This window comes from Panthera pardus, unplaced genomic scaffold (assembly GCF_024362965.1).
Source record: "Panthera pardus isolate Hobbes unplaced genomic scaffold, ASM2436296v1 HiC_scaffold_16, whole genome shotgun sequence".
NCBI classification, from domain to species: domain Eukaryota; kingdom Metazoa; phylum Chordata; class Mammalia; order Carnivora; family Felidae; genus Panthera; species Panthera pardus.
In genome coordinates, this window is record NW_026526721.1 from 13359723 (window position 1) to 13385098 (window position 25376).

Genomic DNA, 25376 nt, shown 5'->3' on the forward strand with positions numbered 1-25376 from the left:
GTTCCATCCACGTTGCTGCAAATGGCATGATTTCATTCTTTCTCATTGCCAAGTAGTATTCCATTTTGTATATATACCACATCTTATTTATCCATTTATCAGTTGATGGACATTTAGACTCTTTCCGTAATTTGGATATTGTTAAGATTTTATTTTTTTTTTTTCAACTTTTTTTTTTTTTTTTTTTTAATTTATTTTTGGGACAGAGAGAGACAGAGCATGAACGGGGGAGGGGCAGAGAGAGAGGGAGACACAGAATCGGAAACAGGCTCCAGGCTCCGAGCCGTCAGCCCAGAGCCTGACGCGGGGCTCGAACTCACGGACCGCGAGATCGTGACCTGGCTGAAGTCGGACGCTTAACCGACTGCGCCACCCAGGCGCCCCAAGATTTTATTTTTAAGTAATCTCTACACCTGACACGGGGCTCGAACTTACGACACTGCGATTGAGAGTCACATGCTGTACCGACTGAGCCCGCCAGGTGCCCCTAGGTTGCTTTTGTTTTATAACAGCTTTATTAACATGTAATGTACATGCCATACAATTTAGTTCCTTAAAGTGTACAATTCCGTGGTTTTTGGTATATTTATAGAGTTGTGCAGCTATCTCCATAATCAATTCTGGAACATTTTCATCACCCCTAAAAGGAACCCTGTGCTCATTATTATGCACTTCCTCTCCCCATGCCTCCCTCTCACCTCTGGTGACTACGGATCTGTGTCTGTAGATTTGCCTGTTCTGGGCATTACCTGTAAATGGAATTATATAAAATGTGACCTTGTGTGTCCACGTTCTTTTGCTTAGCATCATGCTTTCAAGGGTCATCTGTGTTGCAGCATGTGTCAGAATCCCTTTTTATTGCTTAGTAATATTTCACTGTAGGGATATGCCGCATTTCGTTTATTCATTCATCGACTGATGGACATTGGGATTGAGCCCACCTTTTGGCTATTGTGGATAGTTACTGCTCTGAGCGCCAGTGTAACAAATATGTGTTTGGATACTCATTTAAGAATTTTTTTGGTAAACACCTAGGAGTGGAATCACTAAGGTCATATGGTAATTCTATGTTTAATTTTCTGAGGAGCTGACAGATTGTTTTCAAAGTGGTTGCACCATTTTACATTTCTATCAGCAACGTGTGAAGATTCCAGTTTCCCCACATCTTGGCCAGCATTTGTTCTCTCTTGTCTTTTTTTTTTTTTTTTTTTTTAAGGGGCGAGGTGCTGGAGGGGCAGAGAGAGAAAGAGAGAATCCCAGGCAGGCTCTGTACTGAGCATTGTTAGTGTGGAACCTGATGCAGGGCTAGAACTAACGCGCTGAGCCAAAATGACTCATGACCTGAGCTGAAATAAGAGTCAGATACTCAATGGACGGAGCCACCCAGGCGCCCTGCTGTTGTCTTTTTGATGATGGCCATTCTGACCCATGTGAAGTGATACCTCACTCTGGTTTTGATTTTCGTTTCCCTAATGATGACTGTGTTGAACAGCTTTTCATGTGCCTGTTGGCCATTCATGTATCTTCTTTGGAGAAATGTGTATTCAGGTCCTTTGCCCATTTTTAAGTTGGGTTATTTAGCTTTTTGCTATTGAGTTATAGGAGTTCTTTATGTTTTTGATACTCACCTCTTATCGGATAAATGGCTTGCAAATACTTTTTCCTCTTTTGTAGGTTGTCTTTTCACTTTGTTGGTTTCTTTCGGTAGGTAGGTTTCAAGTTTGATGTAAGCCCACTTGTTTTTGATTTTATTGCTTGTGTTTTTATTTTTATTTATTATTATCATTATCATTGCTTAAGTAGGCTCCATGCCCAACATGGGGCTTGAACTCATGATCCCAGGATCAAAAGTAAGATGCTCTCCTGACTGAGCCAGCCAGCCACCCCTTTTGCTTGTGTTTTTAGACATGATTTCCAAAAAATCATTACCAAGGCTCATGTCAGGGAGCTTTCTTCCTGTGGTTTCTTCTAGGAGTTTCATGGCTTTGGGTCTTACATTTAGGTCCTTAATACATTTCAGCTTAAGTTTTGAGAGGTGTAAGGTAGGGGTCAAGTTTTGTTCTTTTATATGTGAATATCCAGTTTTCCCAGCACCATTTATTGAAGAGACTGTCTTTTCTTCATTGAGTATTCTTGGCTCCTTGTGATTTGACATTAAAAAAAAAAAAGAAAAATAGCCTGTTTACTTCAAAAACTCAGTGCATATGATTCAGTTATTTTACTTATTTAGCAAAGGCACATGCAGGAAATATTTGCAAAGTAATTTGAAAGTGAGGTGTCTTTGGGTATCAGCTTTTGGGCATTACATTTCTGCTGAGTGATATTTTTTGTTGTGTTAGGTGAAGACAGAGGTTCTTAATAGAGGGCAGTTTTTCTTGCCAGGGGACATTTGGTAGCATCTGGAGATATTTTTGGTTGTCACATTGGGGAGGTTATACTGGTATCTATCTAGATATAAGGAGATATCGGGCATCTAGAGGCCAGCGATGTTGACATTCTGTGATGCATAGGACGGTCCGATAGAACAAAGAATTATGTGGTCCATGGTCAGTAGTGCTGAGGTTGAGAAACCCTGCATTCAAACTTTTTTTTTCTTTACGTTTATTTATTTTTTATAGAGACAGAACAAAAGTGGGGGAGGGACAGAGAGAGAAGTGAGACACAGAATCCGAAGCAGGCTCCAGGCTCTGAGCTGCCAGCTGTCAGCACAGAGCCCGACTGGGGCCTTGAACTCATAAGCTGTGAGATCATGACCTGAGCCAAAGTCGGAAGCTCAACCGACTGAGCCACCCAGGCGCCCCCCAGAAACCCTGCATTCAAAAGACACAAATACCATTAGAGAACGCATATGTAAATTTCTTCACTTACAACAGGAGCTGATGTTTTTTAGGTATTTGGAAGTGAGCTGTCAGATTAATAATGAATCATCTGAGGCATCAGATTATTTTGGTTATTATTTTAGCTGGAATAAATGAAGTATCTTTTTTAGGGTAGAAAGTTTTTTTAAAAAATGGATCATTTCAGGGGTTTTGGGCCCCTCACTGCTTGGGCAAGATCATCCATTTAATGACTTCAGAATATTGCTGTTAACATACCGTGAAAGGCTCATCCTTAGCCCTCAACTCTGCTGTGGTCAGTGTTATGTGAGGACAAGTATTTGTAGTCTGATCATTAAAATGTCACACCTCTTAAGCAGTCCATGGAGCGTCACAAACATTTTTAGAAAAAAAAGACAGTGCGAGATGCACCGTGACATTTTAGAAAATTTTTTTGAATGTTAGAATAATTATCTCATCTTGATATCTCTGATTAGAAATTATCATTTCAATCTATAAATATCAATTGAACTTTAACATTTCACCGCAACCTAAGACAACTAAAACCTCCTAATATTGATTTAAAATATTCAATCTCTGTTTTGTTTTGTTTTTCCTTCCCCCTTCCCCGTCCCCCTCCTGACAGTTAATGCTTTAATTTGGGGATTCAATCGGCCTGTGACTGCCTACCACCAAGTTGCCTCAGAGAAAGGTTTGTGGGAGCCTGTTGTGGGGTTTCAACTCGCTTCGAGTAAGAATACCCAAATGGCCTTCTCTCTCTTCGAGAAAATGGGGTTAAAATAAGATGAGCATATTTATGACTGTTGCAGGTTGGTATTAGGATCTTGGAGTTCTTCTTGCCAAAGACATTAGAGATCTAAGTTAATGGCCCATTCTTTACACCAGAACTAGTTCACAGCTTACTAGAGAGAGAAGGGCTAACATTATCCCTCACGGACAGCCTCTGAATTTTAATTGTGGTCATCCCTGTCTTCGCAGCCTGTGATGCAGCAGTTCTGAATCCCATCCAAGTCAGGAAAAGTGAATTTATGGGCCTCCTAGCAACTAGCATCTAGCAGTTTACAGTGCCTGGACTTTATTAGGGGTGCAGAGAGAGCCAGCTCCCCTAACATTCTGGGGCCCAGCCCGCAGCCACGACAGCTGAGTTACAGGGGTTTGGGGAGACTCATTCCAGGAGTGTCTCTTAATATGATCTTGGTTGCTATGTTATGGTTGCTAGAAAACCATACATGATTTGGGGGAAAATGAAAAGCTCTCAAGGAAATATTAAAAGTACAGTTTTTCCATTTGGAAAAGTTACTTTCTGGAATTTAGAACTGGAGAGCTTAATTAGGACATGAGTCAAGTTGGATGGTTTAATACCGTGAGTATTGCAGCAGCCTGTCTGAGTCAGATCTTTGAATTTCCCCCTTTAATTTGAATGAAATCTCTGACATCTAGCAAGCGTTGAAGTGGCTAATGGCTTTTGATTACCTGGCTTCAGCCTTTTGCATTTTCCCCAGACAGTCCGTGGGCTTCCCCCGCCTCCCCCCGCCTTTTATTTTTTTGGTCTGTCTCAGTGATTCTTCCCAAATATCTCATCAATGCCTTTTTTTCCCTTTAATTGTAAAGTATTTCTCTTAGTTACATCAGGCGCCAATAGTAAATTCTGTGTAGCCAAAATCCCAACAATAAATATCTTTCAGTATTGAGATTAAGGGTGATTCTTACTTTCTTATGCATAGTTTTCTCTAACTTAGAAAGATTTTGCAGTGAGGAGGGGTTCCTTTTCTGATCAGCAAATTGCATTAATTAAATACACATTCATCTTTGGGTTGGCGGTGGCTAGTAGAAACTTAATCTTCCAAGTCATATTTTCTTGTTCCATAATCCACTTACACATGGGGATTAATAGCAAAGTGCTCCTCTCCTCGATGAGGACAATGGGAAGAATAAAGAATATGTGTATTCTGGCCTGAGTGAGCAAAGATGAGAAAGTCTGTGGGGCAGCCAAGAAGCCCAGTGATTAAATATCAATGGAAGGATTAGCCCCATTGTTGATGGATCCTTTCAGGCAAAGATTGAACCCAGACCCCCAGTCATTAGAAAGTTGCTGACCTTCCAGTGTTGACTGTGTCCCTTTCTTTAGAATCCTTTCCCCACAGACAGTGGTCTTGCACCCATAGTTCCAAATATGGTTGTGCCTCTTGACCTCGGTTTTTCCCTAGGATTGCTTCCTTGCTCGTGATCTAGCCCATCTTCTCTGGAGGTCCCAAAGAATGGATGATTTTCAGGTCAAGTTTAATTCATGTCTGTGTTAGTTTTTTAAGGCTGCTGCAAAAGATACTTCAAACTGGATGTCTTAAGACAATAGAAATTTATTCTCATAGTTGGGTTGCTAGAAGTCCAAAGTCAAGGTGTTGGCAGGGCTGTGCTCCCTCCGAAGGTTCTTAGGGAGGGGCGTCTTGCTTCTTCCAGCGTCTACTGGCCCCCAGGTCTTCCTGGGCTTGTGACAGTATCACTCCCAGCCTCAGCCTCCTTCTTCACATGGCAGTTGTCTCTTGTGGCTGTGTGTCTGTCTCTGAATCTCCTCTCTTGAGGGAGGCCAACCATAAGAGACTCTTAAATACAGAGAACAAACTAAGGGTTTGCTGGAGGGTTTGGGTGAAGGGATGGGCTAAATGGGTGATGGGCATTAAGGAGGGCACTTGTTGGGATGAGCACTGGTTATATGTACGTGATGAATCACTAAATTCTACACCTGAAATCATTATTACTGTATGTTAACTGTATATGTATATGTAACTGTATATGTATATGTTAGCTGTATATGTATATGTTAGCTGTATATGTATAACTATGTAGCTGTATGTTAACTACCTTGGATTTAAATTAAAAAAAAAACTCCTTCTTTCTCTTATAAAGACGCCAGCTATCAGGTATAGGGCCCATCCTCATCCTTTATGACCTAAACTTGGTTACATCTGCAAAGACTCGATTTCCAAATAAGGTCTTATTCATAGGTGCTAGACATGTCCTTTTTTGGGGGGGACACATTTTAACCCACAAGAGCGTCCAGGCACCACTCCATTACATGGCCTGTTTAAAGCAGGTGGGGACTTGCAATGTGGATGTGTACTTACTGCTAGGAGATTAGATTTTCCTAAAGCTGATAATGTCATCATGAATTTATTACAATTTTTTTTATTGTGGCTTTTTGCTTTTGTCTTTTTAATTTTTTAATTTTTATTTTTTAAATTATTTTTTTTAATGTTTATTTTTGAGAGAGCGAGACAGAGTGCAAGCAGGGGAGGAGCAGAGAGAGAGAGGGAGACATAGAATCTAAAGCAGGCTCCAGGCTGTGAGCAGTCAGCACGGAGCCCCACGCGAGGCTCGAACCCACGAACTACGAGATCATGACCTGAGCCAAAGTCGGATGCTTAACCAACTGAGCCATGTAGGCACCCCTGTTTTGTTTTTTTTTTTAAGTAGGTTCTATGCCCAACGTGGGGCTTGAACTCATGACCCGAAAATCAAGAGTCACTTGCTGTACAGATAGAGCCAGGCTGATACCCGTATGTCACCATGAGTTTAAACTTTCAAAGGCCCTTTGGTCCCAGCCCTGCATTTTGCATTTCATCTCTCAGGACTCTTTTCTCAAATACTTTGAGCCAGTGAAACAGAAATCCCTTTTGCTCTGGGTTGTATCCTGTTTTCTACGTTCCTTCCTTCCCTTTTTGTTTTTTGCTCACGTGGTCTCTAGATCTGGACTATTTGTTTTTGAGAGAAAGAAAGAAAGAGAGAAAGAGAGAGAGAGAGAGAGAGAGAGAGAGAGAGAGAAGGGCAGAGAGAGGGAGACAAGGAATCTGAAGCAGGCTTCAGGCTCTGAGCTGTCAGCACCGAGCCCTATGTGGGGCTTGAACTCACAAGCTGTGAGATCCTGACCTGAGCTGAAGTCAGACGCTTAACTGACTGAGCCACCCAGGCGCCCCAGGACTATTCCCATTTTTGCTTGTCCCATCTACCTCTTCTTGTGTCTCCGTGAACTCGTCTTGGAGTCCAAACTCTTTGAATTGATCTTGCTTTCCTACAGCTGCACCACAGAGAAGCTTGATCTGTGTTTGCCCTGATTTACGACATCAGCAGTCAGTCTGTACGCATGGTGCATGGGTCATTGCCAAGAGGGCAGTCTTTGGAGGACAGCTAAGAGATAAGCCCAAAGCCAGAAAGGGCTGTACTCAGGAGAGACTAGAGACACACAGGCAAATTCTGCCAGGACCTGCTGGCAAGAGGGAGGTGTCTCTTAGTTGCCGGTGAGCAATCTTTGGCCAGGATGAATCTGATGCTATCACAGGAGTCAAAATGAATGAGGCAGCATGCACTCTGAGGGGAAGGGTGGGTGGGTTTGTGTCCACATCGAGGCTGCTACCTAAGGAAATGTCATAGGCTGGGTGGGTCAGACAGCAGACTTTTATTTCTGGCGGTCTAGAGACTGGAAGTCCTGAGATCAGGGTGACCTCCTGGTTGGATTCTCAGCGTGGGCTCTTCTCCTGGTTCTGTCGCCTTCATCTTATACTGTGGCCTTTCCTCGGTGCGTGCACACTCAGAGATCCCACGTTTCTTTTCTTTTCTTCTTCTTTTTAATCAGTTCCATCAAGGGGCTCTACCCTCGTGATCTTACCAAAACCCATCTCTCAAAGACCCAGCCTCCAAACACCATCCCACTAGTGATGAGGGCTTCACCACCTGAAATTTTGGAGGACACAGACATTCAGTCCACAGCAGTGAGCAAGCAGCCAGGTACGCAGTTTGGAACCAGAAGAGAAAGAGAAACTAGGAGACACGCAAACAAAAGAATCTAAGTCCATCGTGCCAATATGCCTTTGATTCCAAGGTGAGCTCTTGGGGACCTGGGCTTAGTTAAGGGTCGCCGAGGCTTGGGGCCGGGTCGCCAAGGACCCAGCCTGCGGGTGGATGGGGAAGAATTTGTGTCTGGATGCTGAAAGTATGCGTAGAAAATCATGGAAGTTCTGAGGGGTGGTGAGGGATAGGGGCAGGGAAAACAGTGAGGGGCTGAGGTGTGTGGTCTTAGGAGAATCCACTTTGGCCTGGAGGTAGGACTACCCAACAGGCCAAGCAGAGAGGGAGACAGAGTGGAAAGGGGATGTTCATGGAGGGGGTGCCTTGGAGTGTGGTTCGCGGCATGTGGCGGGTGTAGGGTTGAGGGCATAGCGCTCATTGCAAATGTCCACTGAGGGCCAGAGGCAGGCGGCTGGTTCCAGGGAAAGGGAACACGTTTCGGATCGAGTTCTGATAAGGGTCCAGGCCTCTGCTTTGGTATTCTCAAACTGCTTTACTGGGCAGGGGCTGCAGGTAGACCTGAGCAAACATGCGGCTTCTAAGTGGGACTTTGAGTTGCAAACGTATCAGCTTAGTCTTTAAAATGGAGTTTTCTTTACTGCAGGATTATGAAGAACAATCAAGTGCATTTAAAAGGGGGCCTTCTCCCACATTCCTACTGTAGGAACATGTTGATTGCTTTTGGTTTTCTCTGTTCCTTCTTATCCGTAATTAATTGTCATGTCCTTTCAACATATTTGTAACTCCTGCATAGATACAGCTTTGTGTTTTGTTTCTTTTCACGTAACATCGCAGTGTCAACATGTGCAATCTGGCTGCATTGGCCCCCAACTTGTCATTTACGACGATCACACATTCCAGCGAGCTGATCATTTACTTAACCATTCTCGTATACTTGAATATTTATCTTGTGGGTTCTTTTTTTTTTTTGCCGCTATTAAAAATTTTTTTTTTTGACGTTCTTTATGTCTGTATTGCCTTTTTTTTCTTTCTTTTTTAAAACTTATTTTTTTCAGGATAAATTCCCAGGATGTGGTATCTGTATTAAATATGGCATTAAAAAAAAAAGGCTGTTAATTTGCATTGCCAAACTGCCTTCCAGAAGTCTTGATCTGTTCATCTAGATGAGTCTCACCACAGCGCTGGGTCTTAATCATTTATTCTGTTGCTGTTTTTTTGTTTTTAATTTTTTTTAACATTTATTTATTTTTTGAGAGAGAGACAGAGTGTGAGTGGGGGAGGGGCAGAGAGAGAAGGAGACACAGAATCCGAAGCAGGCTCCAGGCTCTGAGCTGTCAGCACAGAGCCCGACGCGGGGCTCAAACTCACCAACTGTTAGATCATGGCCTGAGCTGAAGTCAGATGCCAAACTGACTGAGCCACCCAGGCGCTCCTATTTTGTTACTCTTAATTGAATCTCTCTCTCTTTCTTTGCTTTCGGGTAGACTGAACTTTTTGGGTTTATTGTTTGAACATTGTTTTAAAGTTTTAGAAAACACTGCCATTGGCTTGTCTTTTAATTCCTCAATGTACCCCGTAACAAAACAAATCAATGGAATAAAACAAGGAACAACTTCCTTTGGATTCCTCATCTGTGAGACATTGAGGTTGAAGCCAGTCATTCCTGAAGGTCTTTCTAGCTTCCAGCATCCTGCATCTGATTTTATGAACCAAAAGTGTAAAAGGGGAATGGGAGGCATCCCTAAGAGTTCCGATGCACCAGCTGGCAAAATGGCTGTAGGTGACCTGTTGTTGGCTGGTTTTTGTTGTTCGTTTATAGACTTTGTTTATTTTTACTTTTTTAAAGTTCATTTATTTTGAGAGAGAAGGAATGAGTGGGGGAGGGGCAGAGAGAGGGGGAGACACAGAATCTGAAGCAGGCTCCGGGCCCCGAGCTGTCAGCACAGAGCCCAGTGCAGGGCTCTAACTCACGAACCGGGGAGATCATGATGTGAGCTGAAATCAGACACTCAACCAACTGAGCCACTCAGACACCCCTGGAGTTTATTATGTTTTAGAGCAGTTTTAGGTTCACATTAAAATTGAGCAGAAAGTTCAGAGAGAGTTTCTATATCCCTCCTGTCCCCACACATACACAGTCTCCCTTGTTATCAACATCCCCCCTGGAGTGTACATTTGTTACGTTTGATGACCCTACATTGATACATGATTGTTACCCAGAGTCCATAGTTCATATTCAAGTTCACTCTTGGTGTTGTAGATTCTGGGTTTGGACAAATGTGTCCAAACATGTCCAATGATGTGTATCTCCCATTAAAATATAGTTCCACTGCCCTAAAAATCCTCTGTGCTCTGTCTATACATTTCTCCCTCCTCCTTTGCCCCTGGTAACCACTCATCTTTTACTGTCTCCATAGTTTAGCCTTATCTAGAATGTCATACAGTTGGATTGCGGTTGGCTTTGAGGAAGCTGACGTCACCTTTGAGAGTCTCTCCCCGCTATTTCCTGGCCTTCTGCTGTGGTTGCCTCTGGATTGGGATTTTAGAGTCGGAAGGATTGATAAGGCTCTCCAACCCACGAATCTTGTCTGTGACACCGTGGCTGAAGAATGTTACCTGAGCCTTTGTTGTGGTTTCCATTATGGAGCCAAGGGAAGAACAGACACCCTGTATCAGAGAGTCCGGGTTCCATCCCCTGTGCCGACTCCCGATTAGCTAGTTGACCTTGGTCAAGCCACTTCCCTCTCTGAGGCTGACCCTATCTGATCCCTCTGTGGAGTGATGTCGGAGCAGTGCGTGCTCCCAGGTTGTAGGGGTGACATGGATACAAGGTGGGCTGGCCTTTGTTAAGCCCCAAAGGAAGGCACAAAAGTACATCTAAAGAGCCTGGACAGCCTTGAGCTTGGCTGAGCAAGTGAATTGTTACAAAGTTGTTTACTGCAGGGAATGGAGGTTGCCTCCCTGACACTTCCGCTGATGGCGATTCTTCTGCCCCCCACGTGCCCCCCGCTGTCCCGGGTCGGGGGAGTAAGTCAACCCCCCAACCTGTAACCACTTACTGTCGGCTGTCATGCCTCCCCCATCTTACTCCAGAAGCTCTTTTCAGGCCAAACTCTGCTCCTTCATCTGTCCTTTGCAGCACATGGATTCTTTTGTTCTGTGAACACCCGATTCAACACGGGCAAATTTCAGTGTAGACAAGTCAAATGGGCTGAGTCGTATCCCCCCCCCCCCGGAATTCATGTTGAAGTCCTAAGCCCTGTGCCTTAGAATTTGACTGAATTTGGAGACCAGGTTTTTTTTTTTGTTTTTTTTTTTTTTTTAATTTTTTTTTTTCAACGTTTTTAATTTATTTTTGGGACAGAGAGAGACAGAGCATGAACGGGGGAGGGGCAGAGAGAGAGGGAGACACAGAATCGGAAACAGGCTCCAGGCTCCGAGCCATCAGCCCAGAGCCTGACGCGGGGCTTGAACTCACAGACCGCGAGATCGTGACCTGGCTGAAGTCGGACGCCCAACCGACTGCGCCACCCAGGCGCCCCTGGAGACCAGGTTTTTAAGGAGGTGACTAAGTTAGAATGAGGCTATTACGGTGGACCTAATCCAGTATGAGTCGTGTCCTTATGAAGAAGAGGGAATGTGGACACGCAAGGAGGCGCCATGATGCTTGAGCACAGAGGGAAGACCATGCGAGGGTGGAGTGGGAAGGCGGCCGTCGGCCAGCCAAGGAGCGAGGCCTCGGAAGAGACCCACCTGCCAGTGCCTCCATCTTGGACTTCTGGCCTCCAGAACTGTGGGAACAGAAATTTCTGTTGTTGAAGCCACTCAGTTTGTGGTGTTTTGTTATGACAGCCCTTGAAAACTAGTCCAGGAAGGTAATGTAGTTTTATCCCCACTTTCCCGCCCCTTTGCATCGGTGTCTTCCTGCAGCCCCTTCTGTGCTTTCCTTATTGAGCTTTCCTGAGGGAATTAATAGGACTTGCAGGTCAAAGGCCGTCCTTCAGTTTATACTCTCTTCTGGGTAAAGAATGAGTGGCCATTTTTTAATAAAGTAAGTAATTAATTATATAAATGACTTTTATGACTATGACCATTATGCTTGGCTACCTTTTCTCTTTAAGTTTTTTCTTTCTTTCTTTTTTTTTTCTTTTTAAAATGTTTATTTATTTTGAGAGAGACAGCTCTAGTTGGGGAGGGGTAGAGAGAGAGGGAGAAAGAGAATCCTAAGCAGACTCCATACTCGGTGTGGAACCCGACATGGGGCTTGATCTTACAAACTGTGAGATCATGACCTGAGCCAATATCGAGTTGAACATATAACCGACTGAGCCACTCAGGCACCCCAGAAGTTTTTTATTTTTATTTATTTTGAGAAAGAAATAGAGAGCAAGCGGGTGAGGGACAGAGAGAGATGCAGACAGAATCCCAAGCAGGCTTCCCGCTGTCAGCGCGGAGCCCGATGAGGGGCTTGAACTCACGAACCCTGAGATGGTGACCTGAGCTGAAATCAAGAGTCGGATGCTTAACTGAGCCACCCAGGTGCCCCTATGCTGACTACCTTTTATAGATCCTTTTCTTTGTGCTGGGATCTTTACACTTTATCATTAAAAAAAAAAAATCTCTGCAGATGGGTATTGTTATCCCATTTTACAGATGAGAAAGTGGGGGAGCGAGCCAGCAGATGGCATGAGCAAAGCCATGTGGTGTGGGTTTTGTGGATCCCCGAAAACTACGCTCATCAGCTGATGACAGCACCGGGGTGGCTCTGGGGGGGGGGCTGAGATTGCTGATTCCCCCACCCCCCCTTCAAGGCCACTACATTACCCACCCCTCTACTGGGCAGTCCAGTCTGCCCACGTGACCCTATGCGCCCGAGCAGACTGTTTATTGTGGAATAACCAACCCATTCTCTTTTCTCCTCTCGTTTAACACATCCAATGGCTTGGAGTAGTCTGTCAAAGGTATTTTATTTAGGCAAGTCCGTTTAAGAATGGCAGAAATTTCCTGTTGAGAGGTTTTATATATGTGGTGTGTGTGTGCTCCTGAAGGCAAATGGATGTTTAAGTGTGTGTGAGGCGACGTTCAGCAGGCTCCGGAAGTCTGGGGACCACTTAGGTCTGTAACCCTCACTCTCGCACCAGCTGTCCCGCTCTGCGAGGCCTTCTGGGTTTCCCATTTATGGGCCCTTTTATTGTTATGACACCTGTTTAAATCTGGTGTTTCCATTCCGGGAGGCCTGCTAGGTGGCTGCCTCCAGCGGCCGTGCCGGGTTCGACGTATGCAGGCCGCGAGCCTGCTCCCCCTGTCACTTCTTGTGGAAAATCCATTTTTGGTGTTTCGTTTCAGTTAAGAAAAGCATAGAAATCTTTCCGGGACCCCCTCCCCCCTTCCTGCTTGCAGCTAAAATTTCAGCCTGTGACAGTGGAGGCCAAATCTCTCTGGAAACAAAGGCAGCACTAATCAAAACGTTGTGATATGCACGTTTCTTATGGGAAAAAAAGATGATCTCTTAGAGCGTGTCACGTGGACTTTGTTCCGCGAAATCCCATGACGTTACATTTGCATGGCACCCGCATCCTGTGTCATCACCCTTAGAATTATCGATATTGTCGGCGAGGAGAGCTTTGCTGTAGACGCGGGGGGATCTCACCCGCGTTTTGCAGAGAGGAAGCTGGTTATCAACATTTGTGTATATACGTGCTTATTTAGGGAAATGGCAACACAACACACATAGAGAAAAGCGTGCATTATTGGAAGCGTCTGATTGGATGGATTCTTACGAACGACATACCCGTGTAAGCGGCGCTCAGATCCAGAACCTGCTGAGAACTCAGAACCTTCCTGTGGTCCCTTCCTGTGAGAACGCCCCGAAAGGCAGCCCCAGGCCTGACTTGTAACACCACGGCTTGAGCTTCACCCTTGATAATCATGGTAATCAATAAGGATAATGATTTTTCGTCCCGTGTTTTGGATACGCTTTGTGTTTCTGCCTTCCCGTGGTTTCCGATAGATGCTCTGATAAAGTATACACGAAGGTAACTACTTTTCTTGGTCTCTTGTGAATCCTCGTTGTATCGCTTTATGTAAGTAAAGGTGTGTATTCTGATTTTTGCACTCTCCAGGAAGACAGCATCCCATCCTTGCTTTTCTACACCTTCCTCTACAATGTCCCTTCGTCTCCCCATTAAGTCCTACTGTCCCTGCCACTGGTCTTATGTAGTGAGTTGGGTGGTGTCCCCCAAACTCATGTCTGCTAGGACCTCAGGATGTGACCTGGCTTGGAAGCAGGGTCTTGGCAGATGCAGTTTATTAAGAAGAGGTCATGTGGGAGTCAGCTGGGCCCGAAACCTGATGATTCAGATTCAGAGACATGACACGATGGGAGGGGGCTGGAGTGATGCAGGCAGAAATTGAGATGATGTGCCCACAAGCTGTGATTGCAGGAGCCACCAGAAGGTGGACGAGATGGGGAAGGGGCCCTCCCTGGAGCCTCCAGTTGGAGCACAGCCCTGCCCACATCTTTGTTTTAGACTTGTCTCCAGAACGGTACCCACGTTTCCAGTGTTTGACATCATTTGGTGTGTGCTGCTTTGTTACAGCAGCTCCCGCTGACTGATACACTCTACTTACCCTCTCTCCTGGCTGCATATCACCGCCTCCTCCCTGTCGCTGCATCTTCTCCATGGAGGTCAGCCATCCGTCTTAACATATGTCTGATCACGTCAGTCCTGGTTTACAACCTGAGTTTTCCCCATTATTCATTGCGTGAAGCCCAAGCTTCTTGATCTGGCGTATGTGCCCTGTTCTGCCCCTTCTTTTTTTTTTTCTTTAAGTTTATATTTTGAGAGAGAGCACACGTGCGTGCAAGCGGGAGAGGGACAGAGAGAGACAGGGAGAGAGAATCTTAAGCAAGCTCCACGCTCCGCTTGGAGCCCGATGTGGGGCTTGATCCCACAACCCTGGCATTATGACCTGAGCTGAAATCAAGAGTTGGACTCTTAACTGACGGAGCCATTCAGGTGCCCACTGCTCTGCCCCTTCCGCCTCACCTCTCGCTCGCCCCAGCCTTGCTGACTCAACCCCGAAGTGGACACAGATTGGCAGCCACCAACGGGGTGGCTGAGTCTGGATTGAAGAGTGCCAGATGTGACTTTGAATTTGATGTACGTAGCTGGCTCTTCTGGGCTCCAGTGGTCCTCGACTGTCCTCGTTACTCTGCTCGGAAGTTCTTGCATTTAAACTACCTTCCTGGCCGCCAACGTGGTCCACATTACAACCTCCACTCACAAGTCCACAAACATAACATGCTCCCACATGTGCAGCTGCAGCGCTTTTGTGGTTGCAGTGCTCGGTTTGCACGGTCTGCTTGTCCACTTATTCACAGAATGACCTTGCTCCATGCCTCAGTTTTCTTATCTGTCAAATGGGGATAACAATAGTACCCACCTGCTAGGGCTGTCGTGAGGAGTAAATGAGTTAATTCCTGTAGATGTTTCCAATGGGCTTGGCACCCAGTAAGAAGCTCAAAAAGTGTTGGCCCCAAACTTCTGAGTAGCATTTTCTCCCCTTCGGGTCTATTCTTGCTTACTTTTTAAGGTTCAGTGCAAGCACCGTTATCTCTTGAAAGCTTTCCAAGATCCTCTCTGTTGCCATAATCACCCGTTGTCTTCTTTTAATCCGTTCGTGTGTCTCTTTTCATTGGGGCCCCAGGAGGTCTTGAGGGCAGGTCCATTCTAGATTCTGTTCTGGAAGCCTTTGCTTGCTCGGAAGAGAATAAGTAATGATCTGAGTGTCTTCCCAACTATGGGGATGTGCCCGGGCTGGACCTCAGACTCTCCTGTCAGCTGCAAATGCTTGTCTGGTGGCTGTTGTGGTCCCATGGGGACATGTGGAGAGTCTGAACCCCGAAAGAGATCAGGGCAATAGGAAGGGAAAAAAGACTTGGGTGGAGAAGCAGCCGTCAGGCTGACTTGACAGTTAAAGGGACCTGCTGTGGGCACCTGGGTGGCTCAGTCAGTTAAGCATCCCATTTCAGCTCAGGTCATGATCTCACGGTTCAAGAGTTCTAGCCCTGCATCAGGCTCTCTGCTGTCAGGACAGAACCTGCATCAGATCCTGTGTCCCCCCCCTCCCTCTCTCTGTCCCTCCCTGGCTTGTGTGCTCTCTTTCTCTCTCAAAAATAAATAAACATTAAGCAAGAAAAGGGACCTGCCATGATCCCAGAGCTCCCATGGGATCTGATAGCCAGGGGTCTCTGGGGAGAGGGGGGAGGGGTGGGGAGTGGGCACACTTATTACCCAATCCACAGTGCCTCAAATGGGGTCATTTTCCCACTAAGCAAATGGGGTCATTTTCCCACTCAGCTTCACAAAGCTCAATTTCGATACCTTTCATGAATTTTAATCAGAGTATTGAAATAACTTTCTTCTAAGGTGATATGAGAAAAAATTGGGTTAGCGAGAACTTCCCGGATCAACTTAGAGCAACAAAGACCCTGAGTAAAAACTGTCAAACGCGGCAGATATGCTAACAGTGATGATTCCTTTAGGGTTCGTGGGGTGCTGGAGACTTGATGATGGGCAGGTAGAAGTGAAGATTCTGAAGTGCTGATTTTGGATTCTTTGATTTATCCTGGAACTTGGAACAGGGCACGTCATGAACGCAGGGACTCAGTTTCCTGTAGTTAAAGATGTCTGCTCTCTCAGTGCAGGCACTGAGATTTAACGATCATTTATTTATTTACCTATTTATTTTTTAATGACTTTCTAATAAGGCGTGGGGCTCCACAAAAGACAACGTCCCCTGGCCAGAGTGTAGGGGGCTTAGATGTTACTAGTGAGTTTGGACACATTTTGTGTAAGCCCTTAGCATTTGTTTTTTTTTTTTGTTTGTTTGTTTTTTTGTTTTTTTTTTTTACTTAGGAGGTAATATTTTGTGTTTTCTATCATATTGAGGGTGTTGGTTTTGGATCTGAAACTCAGGACCCTGGAGAGGCTCTCCCGATTCCAGGCAGTTCTTTCCAAAAGACTGGAGGGCATCTTTGTCCCTTGAAAGCGCTGTGAAAAGGAAAGCTTAGCATGTCCTGGAATTGGGCATTTAGAATCTCAGGAATCCCTCACACTTCAGAAGTTCTGTATCGAGCCTCGTTTCCTCCTGGCTACGTGTATAGTCAGAGGGTCTCTAGCTCTACTGCCCACTCTGGTGACCGCCAGCCACATGTGGCTGCCGAGCCCTTGAAATGTCTGAATTAGGATGTGTTGGACATGTGAACTACAGATCAGATTTCAAAGACTTAGTAAGAAAGACTTAGTAAGAAAAATCTCAACAGCTTCTCAAAAAAAATTTTTTTTTAAAGTAGAAATTCTTGGGGCTCCTGGGTGGCTCAGTTGGCTGAATGTCGGACTTCAGCTCAGGTCATGATCTCACCGTTGGTGAGTTCAAGTCCTGCGTCGGGCTGTGTGCTGACAGCTCAGAGCCTGGAGCCTGCCTCGGATTCTGTGTCTCCTCTCTGTCTGACCCTCCCCCGCTCACATTTTTTCTCTCTCTCTCTCTCTCTTTCTCTCTCAAAAATAAATAAACATTAACATTTTTTTTTAAAAAGGAGAAATTCTTCTTTGCTTTTAGTTTAATTTTTTTATGTAAACAATCTCTATGCCCAGTGTGGGACTCGAACTCACCACCCTGAGATCAAGAGCTACGTGCTCCACTGACTGAGCCAGCCAGGTGCCCCTCAATAACTTTTATATTGATTATATGTTGAAATAATATTAATGATATATTGGGTTGAATAATATCAGTTATTGTATTTAATTTTACCTTTTTTTTTTTTTTTTTTTTTTTACTTTTTTTTAAATGTAGCTACTACAAAATTTGAAGCGATGTTTTTATTGGATAGCCTTGCTCTGGACAATGACCGCCCACTTATTTTCCTGGGGTAACTTGCAAGAGTGGGTGAGTTATCTCTTATTTTAGGAATCTCTTAGCTCTGATGGGCCTTGCAAAGCATGTTGGAAGCGAGGGTTTGGGGAAAATGACAAACAGGGGGGAGCCACTTCCGAAACAACGAGTTTTCCTAACTAGCTCATTGGAAAGACAGAAGGATTTTCTCTGCAGCAAAATTAATTTGGGCAAAGTTGGACGATCGAGTAGACATGGTATTAGCACCTACTATGAGTAATCATAGGGCCCCAAATTTCATTGTTTGACTCCCCTTTAAAAGCTTAAGAATAAAGAAATGAGAGTAGTCCCCCACGAGAGTTTAGGAAAAATGAATCAGGAGTGTGTAAGCTGTAGCATAGCGAAGGAGAGGAGACATCCCGTTATCAAGGTGAGATTTCATATGCTGGTTTGTTGTCTCCATAATAATGCGTCAGTGCTGGGCTGTTTGGGTGGGGGCATCCGAGACCGAGCCTGGTTTAGTTGGGCCAGAGGGAGGTTTCCGTGAAACCTCTACTCTTGCTCCTTGGCCAGAGTAATGTGTTAGCCCTAGCATCATTAAAGGGCTCTGCAGGAGAATGAATGATAGGCCTGTTCGCCAGGCTTGCTGTCGTTTTCGCGTTTGTTTCCCTTGCTGCTGGTTGCTGATTTGTTTCTCCCGATGGATGCCAAAATCCTTGCCATGAGAGATCTTGTTTCCTTTTTCTAAACTCCTGTATTGTTGCGGCGCCTGGCGGGCTCAGTCGGTGGAGCCTGCGACTCTTGATCTTGGGGTTGTGAGTTTGAGCCCCACGTTGGGTGTAGAGATGACTTAAACAAACCAACAAACAAAACTCCTGTGTTGTTGCACATAATACACATCGTCACTTGGTGTTTGTTAGTTGATACAGTTACTGGCTAATAAAAAAACCCCAAAACCAGACCGTCCTCTTTCCTCCCCTCCTGCCCTCCTTCCCCTTCTGGCCCTACTTTCTCCATTTCATCTATGCTCTCTCCTTCCCTCCATTTCGTTACTGCTTTTTATTAATTTTTTTTCCCTCTAAGGTATGGGTTACATAGAGAAGTCCTGAAGAATGTGTGTTTAACTGGCCGGTCCGTGCCCTTTCTTTTTCTAATAAAGCCTGGCCTTAACTGAGTGTCACTTTAGTGTTTTCTTTGACCACTTCTGCCCTTCCTTGGGCACGGTCTCCTCACACAGGTGGCCCTGGGGGTGGAGGGCCCTCACGTGGTACCCAGTGGCTGGCTCAGCACAGACTTGCCTTGGACAAGGGCCAGGCCCGGGGCTGGAGCTGGGCAAACACCGTTCCACCGGGAGCTGATTGGATGGAGGCCCAGGGTGGAGTACCCATGGGCTCAATGGAGGCCTGGTTTTACTTAAGATATTCCAAAGAGTGAAGGGGGAAGTAAACAGTCTGCTAATTAAATCTGTAGGTGGCCGTAAATTCAGAGGTGTTGCAAAGCCCTCTGCACACATCGAGGACGTTGGGAAAACACAAAGAGCCGTAGAAAGGTGAGGCAAGGCTTGGGGAGATGAGATTCCGCCTGGAAAAGTACAAGCCGCCATCTGGAGAGCAATTAGCCATGGTAGTGTGCTCCGTGGGGCGTAAGTCAGTGGCGCTGTGATTGACTTGGAGCCAGAACTGTTAAGTCCTGTTTCTTGTTCTTGATAGTTAGTAGTAATCATTTATTTTTTTTAACCCCTAAATGTATTGCATAGGAATCAAGCCAGTCCCACTATACTCTGTGTTTGTAAGGCTTGGCCTGAAGGGTGAGCAGATAAGAAAGAAGTGTGTTCCTCAAATCACTTGCCCTCTGCTTACGTTTCCTTTGGCTGTGTACCCCTAGTGTGGCCAGGGGGCCGGGATCTTGGAGGTTGGTTCTGAGGACTGGAAGCATGGCTGGCCAGCTGGTGGGGGCAGGCGCCTGCTTGGTGTGGATCGTAAGGCACCTTGCTTCTGGGTGGGTCTAAGTCCACCGGGAGGGCACGTGCAGTTGGTCTCAGGGGCACCCCTCGGTTTATAGGTTTATAGATCTGCCTCAGCCTTTGTGGCCTTGCTTCTTCCTAGGATCCCCATAATCATACAAATATGCTTGTAGTGCTCTGCACTGACTTCCATTGGCCAGTTTGAAAAACTAAACCTAGTGATGGGAGACACGATTGCCTTGAGGGTGAAGAGCTGGTTTTTGGTGTTAGATCTCTCTGTTCAAGTCTCTGGGCAATCTTGACCACCTTGCTTCATTTCTTAGCTGCCATTTCCTTATCTGTTTAATGGCAACCATAGGGTTGAGGAGGTATTCTAGGTGGAGAACTTTGCTCAGTAGGGAACTTCAGCTGGATAACCATTCACCATCCTTAAAGTAAGTGCAGGTCATGTTCAAGACCTTTTCCGTATGAGTTCAGAGGAGACCCTCCCAGGTGAGGTTGTCCTGGAAGGTGGCACTGAACAGTGGACAAGAGCCACGAGAGCAAGGATGCATCCGGTCCTGCCGTGCTCGTGCTTGGACAGGACCTAAGTTCACTTGTGAGTTTCCTGATGTGGTTGTTTGAACGCCAAGTTATCCTCTTGCCTTCGGATGTGCTAGAGTAAATAAACGTTTGCAGGGAATTTACAAAAGCAATGATCGCGGCCAGTAAACCATGTGATGGTCATGATGGAGACTGATTGGGTGGGGGTGGCGGTCACAGAAGGTTTGGATCTTGCCTGTGAGAGCATCTTGCATTGTCTCTTGTGGACATTCCTCTGAGAAGGAAGGGGCACGACCCAGCCTTTCTCTGGAGTTGGAGGAGGAAAGATGGCCAGGTTGGAGGTGTCGGGCTTACTGTGCATAAACACGTGTCTGCGTGTGCCGCTTTGCAGTGACTGTGACTCTCTGTGTTTGAGGAAGGACTTCTGGGGAGAAGGGCGGGGCTGCTGGGTGACCTGATTTGTTCCCTCTGTTCCCTTCTGGCCTAGACTGGGCAGGTAGCCCTGACCCACAAGGTCTTAAACTGCCCGAAAGGAAATCCATTTGCTGATAGGGAAGATACACTTAGAGATAAAGAAGAGAATGTTTTGTTACAGCTTTCTCCTCAGGCTGCCTCCAGAGCTGGTGACTGGACCATTCTTTCTGGGTTCCTGAAATCTCATCCTTGGAACTCAAACCCCGACCATAATTACCCTGGTGACTGTCTCCTAATTGTTTTATCTGCCTTCATTTTCTCTTCCCTTCCCAGTGGGACCGAGGAGCCTTTGAGGACAGGCCTCAAGACCTCTCTTTATTTTCTACCACACGGGCTCCCTAAAAACCTGGCTGAAGGATTTAAGAGGTGTTTGATTTCTATAACTTTTTTACTTATTTATTTTTAAAAGCCTATTTATTTATTTTGAGAGATAGAGGGAGAGAGAGTGTGTGTGTGAGGGGAAAGGGGCAGAGATAGAGAGGGAGAGAGAGCATCCCAAGCAGGCTCCATGCTGTCAGCACGGAGCCCGATGGAGGGCTCGAACCCACAAACTGGGAGATCATGACCTGAGTTGAAATCAAGAATTGGATACTCAACCAACTGAGCCACCCAGGTGCCCTTAAGATTTTTTTTTTTAATGTTTATTTTACTTATTGAGAGAGAGAGAGAGAGAGGAAGAGAGAATCCCAAGTAGGCTCAGCACTGTCAATGCAGAGCCTGACTTGGGGCTCGATATCAGGAACCGTGAGATCATGACCTGAGCCAAAATCAAGTCGGACGCTTAATGGACTGAGCCACCCAGGCGCCCCACATGTTTGTTACTTAAATAATGAATTGTTTGTAGTTAAAACAAAAATTTTTTTTTTTAATGTTTATTTTTGAGAGAGAGAGAGGGACCGAGTGTGAGCAGAGGAGTGGCAGAGAGAGAGGGAGACACGGTATCCGAAGCAGGCTCCAGGCTCTGAGCTGTCAGCACAGAGCCCGGTGCGCGGCTCGAAGTCACAGACTGTGACATCATGACCTGAGCCGGAGTTGGACGCTTAACCGACTGAGCCACCCAGCCGCCCCTAGATTGTTTGTTGTTTAAATTGCCTCTGTCGGGAGTCTGTAGGACTCTTTATTTTTAGCGCTTTCCACTAGGCCTTGCAACTATGGCACCGCTTCTTGCAAAGTTGAGGTGGGTGAGAGGCCTTCCCTGAGGGTCTAATAACCTGGGTCTCCCTCAGCCCCCCTGCCAAAACTTGCTTTCTAGAACATGCCTGGGTGTCAGCATGAACGAGTTCCAGTGAGTATGATGATGAGCTGTAGCTCATGGTGAGGCAAGGAAGCCCCAGCTGCTGGGTCTGCAGGGGTGACCGCCTCTGGGCAAGAGTGTGTTAAATTGATTCTCTGAGCTGCAGCCCACCTCTCAGGTGTCAGCTCCTAAGTGGGTGGCCCTGGCGTCTTTGGGAGTTCTTGGAAGCCTGACAGAAGACCAGGAAACAGAGACCACAAGCTTTTGAGAATCCCACAGATATACTGTGAGGGTAAAGTATGTGATGATCTATGTGACCCCCTCCCAGACTTACTGAAGGATTCCTTCATGTGGGTATTGGAGTGGTGTGTAAGACTGGGAAGCATTAATATCTTATTTTATTTTTACTATTTATGTGTGTATGTATGTATGCATTTATTTATTTAGTTTTAGTTTTTAAATTAATCTCTACACCCAATGTGGGGCTTGAACTCACAACCCTGAGATCAAGAGTCATATACTTTACTGACTGAGCCAGTCTGGTGCCCCTATATTGTTTTATTTTTCATTTCATTTTATTTATTTTTTAAATACTTGTGGGGAATCTTTATTTATTTGGAGAGAGAATGGGTGGAAGTGAGCAAGGTGCAGAGAGAGAGAGAGAGAGAGAGAGAGAGAGAGAGAGAGAGAGAGAGAAGGAGAGAAGCAGGGCTCACCTGAAGGGGGTGGGGTGGGGCTTGTGCTCACCGGATTCGGGCCTCAAACTCAACAAACCATGAGATCATGACCTGAGCTGAAGTTGGACATTTAATCGACTGAGTCCCCTGGGTGCCCCGTGATTCTTTTTCTTTTCACAATGACGTAAAAGATTTAGAAGGTCATTAATTTGTCAAATGAACTCAGCTGGTGGAGCCCCTGGCCACAGACAAATAGTTACATATAAGCTGGACCAGAAGTGTCCACCGTGCAGTATGTGTTCATCAGAGTCAGTAGAAACAGGTGATTGGGCTTGTGCTCTCTGCTCTTTACTGCCTCTACTTACCTCTTGTCCTTCCCTCCTTAGTCCGCTGTTGTGGGTTCCTGATCGTGTTTGGTTATTTGTCTGCTCAAAGCCAGTGGTGCTGTGTGGGAGCACATATCTGCTAGCCAGGCCCTAACAGGAAAGCATGGCTATGAGTGCCTGGGTGATGAGGCCAGGTGAACCAGGTTCAAAGTTACCAGGTGATGAGGCCAGGTGAACCAGGTTCAAAGCAAGTATGTTCACTTGGGTGGGGTATTTAACATCTGCCCCCCCCCTCCCCCCCCCGTTCTTCTTGTGCAAGATGAGGGGGGGATAATGAGCCCCTCATGTAGGGTTAATAGCACAGACTGGCATCAGACTGCCTGCGTTTGAATTCTGGCCCCACTGCTGTGGCTTCATAACTTTGAGCAAGTCACTTGACTCTGCCTCAGTTGGTGAATCTGCAAAATAGGATGCAAATAGTTTCTCATCGCAATGTTGGGAGGAGTAAATGGCTCATATGATAGACGTTTAGAATAGGGGCAAGGCAGACACCAAGTCTGTGTAACTTTTTGGTTTAATGAACTACCTATAGGGACATTACATAATAAAATGAACATAAAACACTTGGGCATAGTATGGGCTCAAAACACTTTCTAATTAGATTTTCCATTTTCCTGTTTCCAAGCTCTCAGGGTCCCAAGCATCACCAGCAAATGAAGGGAAGGCTTGGTGCTCCTGTGTCTAGCAAGGAGGACAGAGCATTGGCCTTGGAGTTAGAATTGACTTTTGAGTTCTGGTTCTGGCATACACTAGCCATGGAATGTGATCCTGTCTTGGCTTTTTTGTCATCTGAGCGATGGGGATCATGAGGCCTGGAGGGTAAGCTGGGTATGCATTATTATCTCTGCTTTATTGAGGACCAGACTGGGCTTCAGAGATTTGCCCACAGTCACACAATTCGGGAAGAGCTCACTGAGGCTCACAAGCCCTTCAGACTGTGTCCGGGATTGTCCAGGAGTCCTCCTTTATTTCATCATGCTGCTGCTCTGAAATGGTGTTCTTTTTCTCTTAATTTCCAAGTCCAGACACCTTCCTTCAAGGAGTCGTAACAGGGTGCTTCATATGACTTGACCTCAGTTGAGAAGTTCTGCTGCTTGGATCAATGCATTGGCTTCTTTTCAATCTCTTTTAATGGCACTATTTGGGATTTCTCCTGTAAAAGCATGGACCTATTTAACTATTCAGCTCATTAAACTATAGTTAGTGAACACTGCACCTAATAAAGTTTCAGGGGGCCCTATTCTATGTCTTGGTCTGCCTGTGTTCTTTGATGACATTTGTAAAGAGGAAATCCATGCAGCAAGATGTTTCGTTTGATTCCTTCTCTTTGCAGGTGTTTTGGTAGGGCGTGAGAAGTTGAAAAGAGCAGTCTTGGGTGCCATGACAAAGCCGTCTGTAGCCCTGAAGGATGACGGTCCATCGAGAGTGATTGAGACTGTACAGAACTTCCTTTTACAGATAGTCAGTGAATTACAGATTTGGTGGTTGTAGCTTAAACGCTGGTCATGTTGAAATACTGGGTGATATTAGTTATCAGGATGGAGAAACAAAATGTTAAAATGTTATTGAAATTGCTCAAATCAGAAGAAACTTGTCAGTCATCACCATTTTCAATTCTCTTTGTTTTCTGTCCACCCTACCACCTGTTTTCAACTCTTGATATTTATTGCCAGGGATCCCATTTGAATAAAACTATTTGCAAAGGGCAGCTTCAGTTGAAACAATGGGAGCCTAAGGCCCAGAAACAAAGACTCTCCTAGAACATACACAAGTATGTTTAATAATTTCATCCTGGGGACATGACAGATAATTTCTTTCTTTGTAAATTTATTTATTTATTTTGAGACCGAGAGGCGGAGGACAAGTGGGGGAGGGGCAGAGAGAAGGAGAGTCAGAACCTCAAGCAGACTTTGAGCCCTCAGTGGAAGGAAGCCCCATGTGGGGCTCAAACTCACGAACCGTGAGATCGTGAGCAGCTGAGATCAAGAGTCGGATGCCTAACTGACTGCACCACCCAGGCTCCCCATGACAAGTAATTTCTTAACGATTAAAGTCCTTGCTCGCCTTTACTTCTTCAAGAGGCCCAATTGTGTACACGTGTTTTATGTCCTCATTTGTGATGTCAAAACCAAAGCTCACAGAGGTGAAGTAATTTGCCCAAGGTCACACCCGTAGCAAGTGCTGGAGCCTTAGCTTTTCTGGAATTTTAGAATATGATCTTTAAGAAAAACTCTAAAAACTATTTTCTAATTTAAATGAAGACTTCCAGCTTGATTTTCTTTCTTTCTTTCTTTTTTTTTTAGCCAGCATTTTGTGATTTCCAGTTATCTGACCTGAAAGTAGAAAGCCAGGATCATTACGAATTGTAGGATAAGTGTACTTTTTAGAGAAGGTGGTGGCGTTGAGGTCATTGAGAGTAAATGTGGCAATCTGTTCCACGTTAAGAAGTTTGGGAATAAGCATAAAGCCACTTGATGTGTGAGTTCATATACTCGTGGAAGGAAAGGAAGCAGGCGTGGATCATTTATTAAGCACCTGCTCCATGGCAGGCTGTGCTCTTTCACT

The 25376-nt window shown here is 45.5% G+C and overlaps 1 protein-coding gene across 6 annotated transcripts in view; it reads left to right on the top strand.

The window, feature by feature from the left end:
- The window catches only part of TIAM1 (TIAM Rac1 associated GEF 1), a 391533-nt gene that overhangs the window by 10185 nt on the left and 355972 nt on the right, over positions 1-25376 (top strand). For 4 of the 6 annotated variants that reach the window (XM_053903151.1, XM_053903146.1, XM_053903144.1 and 1 more), the window contains exon 3: positions 7465-7710. The exons of the other annotated variants lie outside the window; for them this stretch is intronic. The gene's annotated coding sequence lies outside the window, so the exon portion shown is untranslated. The remainder of the gene's footprint in view (positions 1-7464; positions 7711-25376) is intronic. 6 annotated transcript variants of the gene reach the window in all.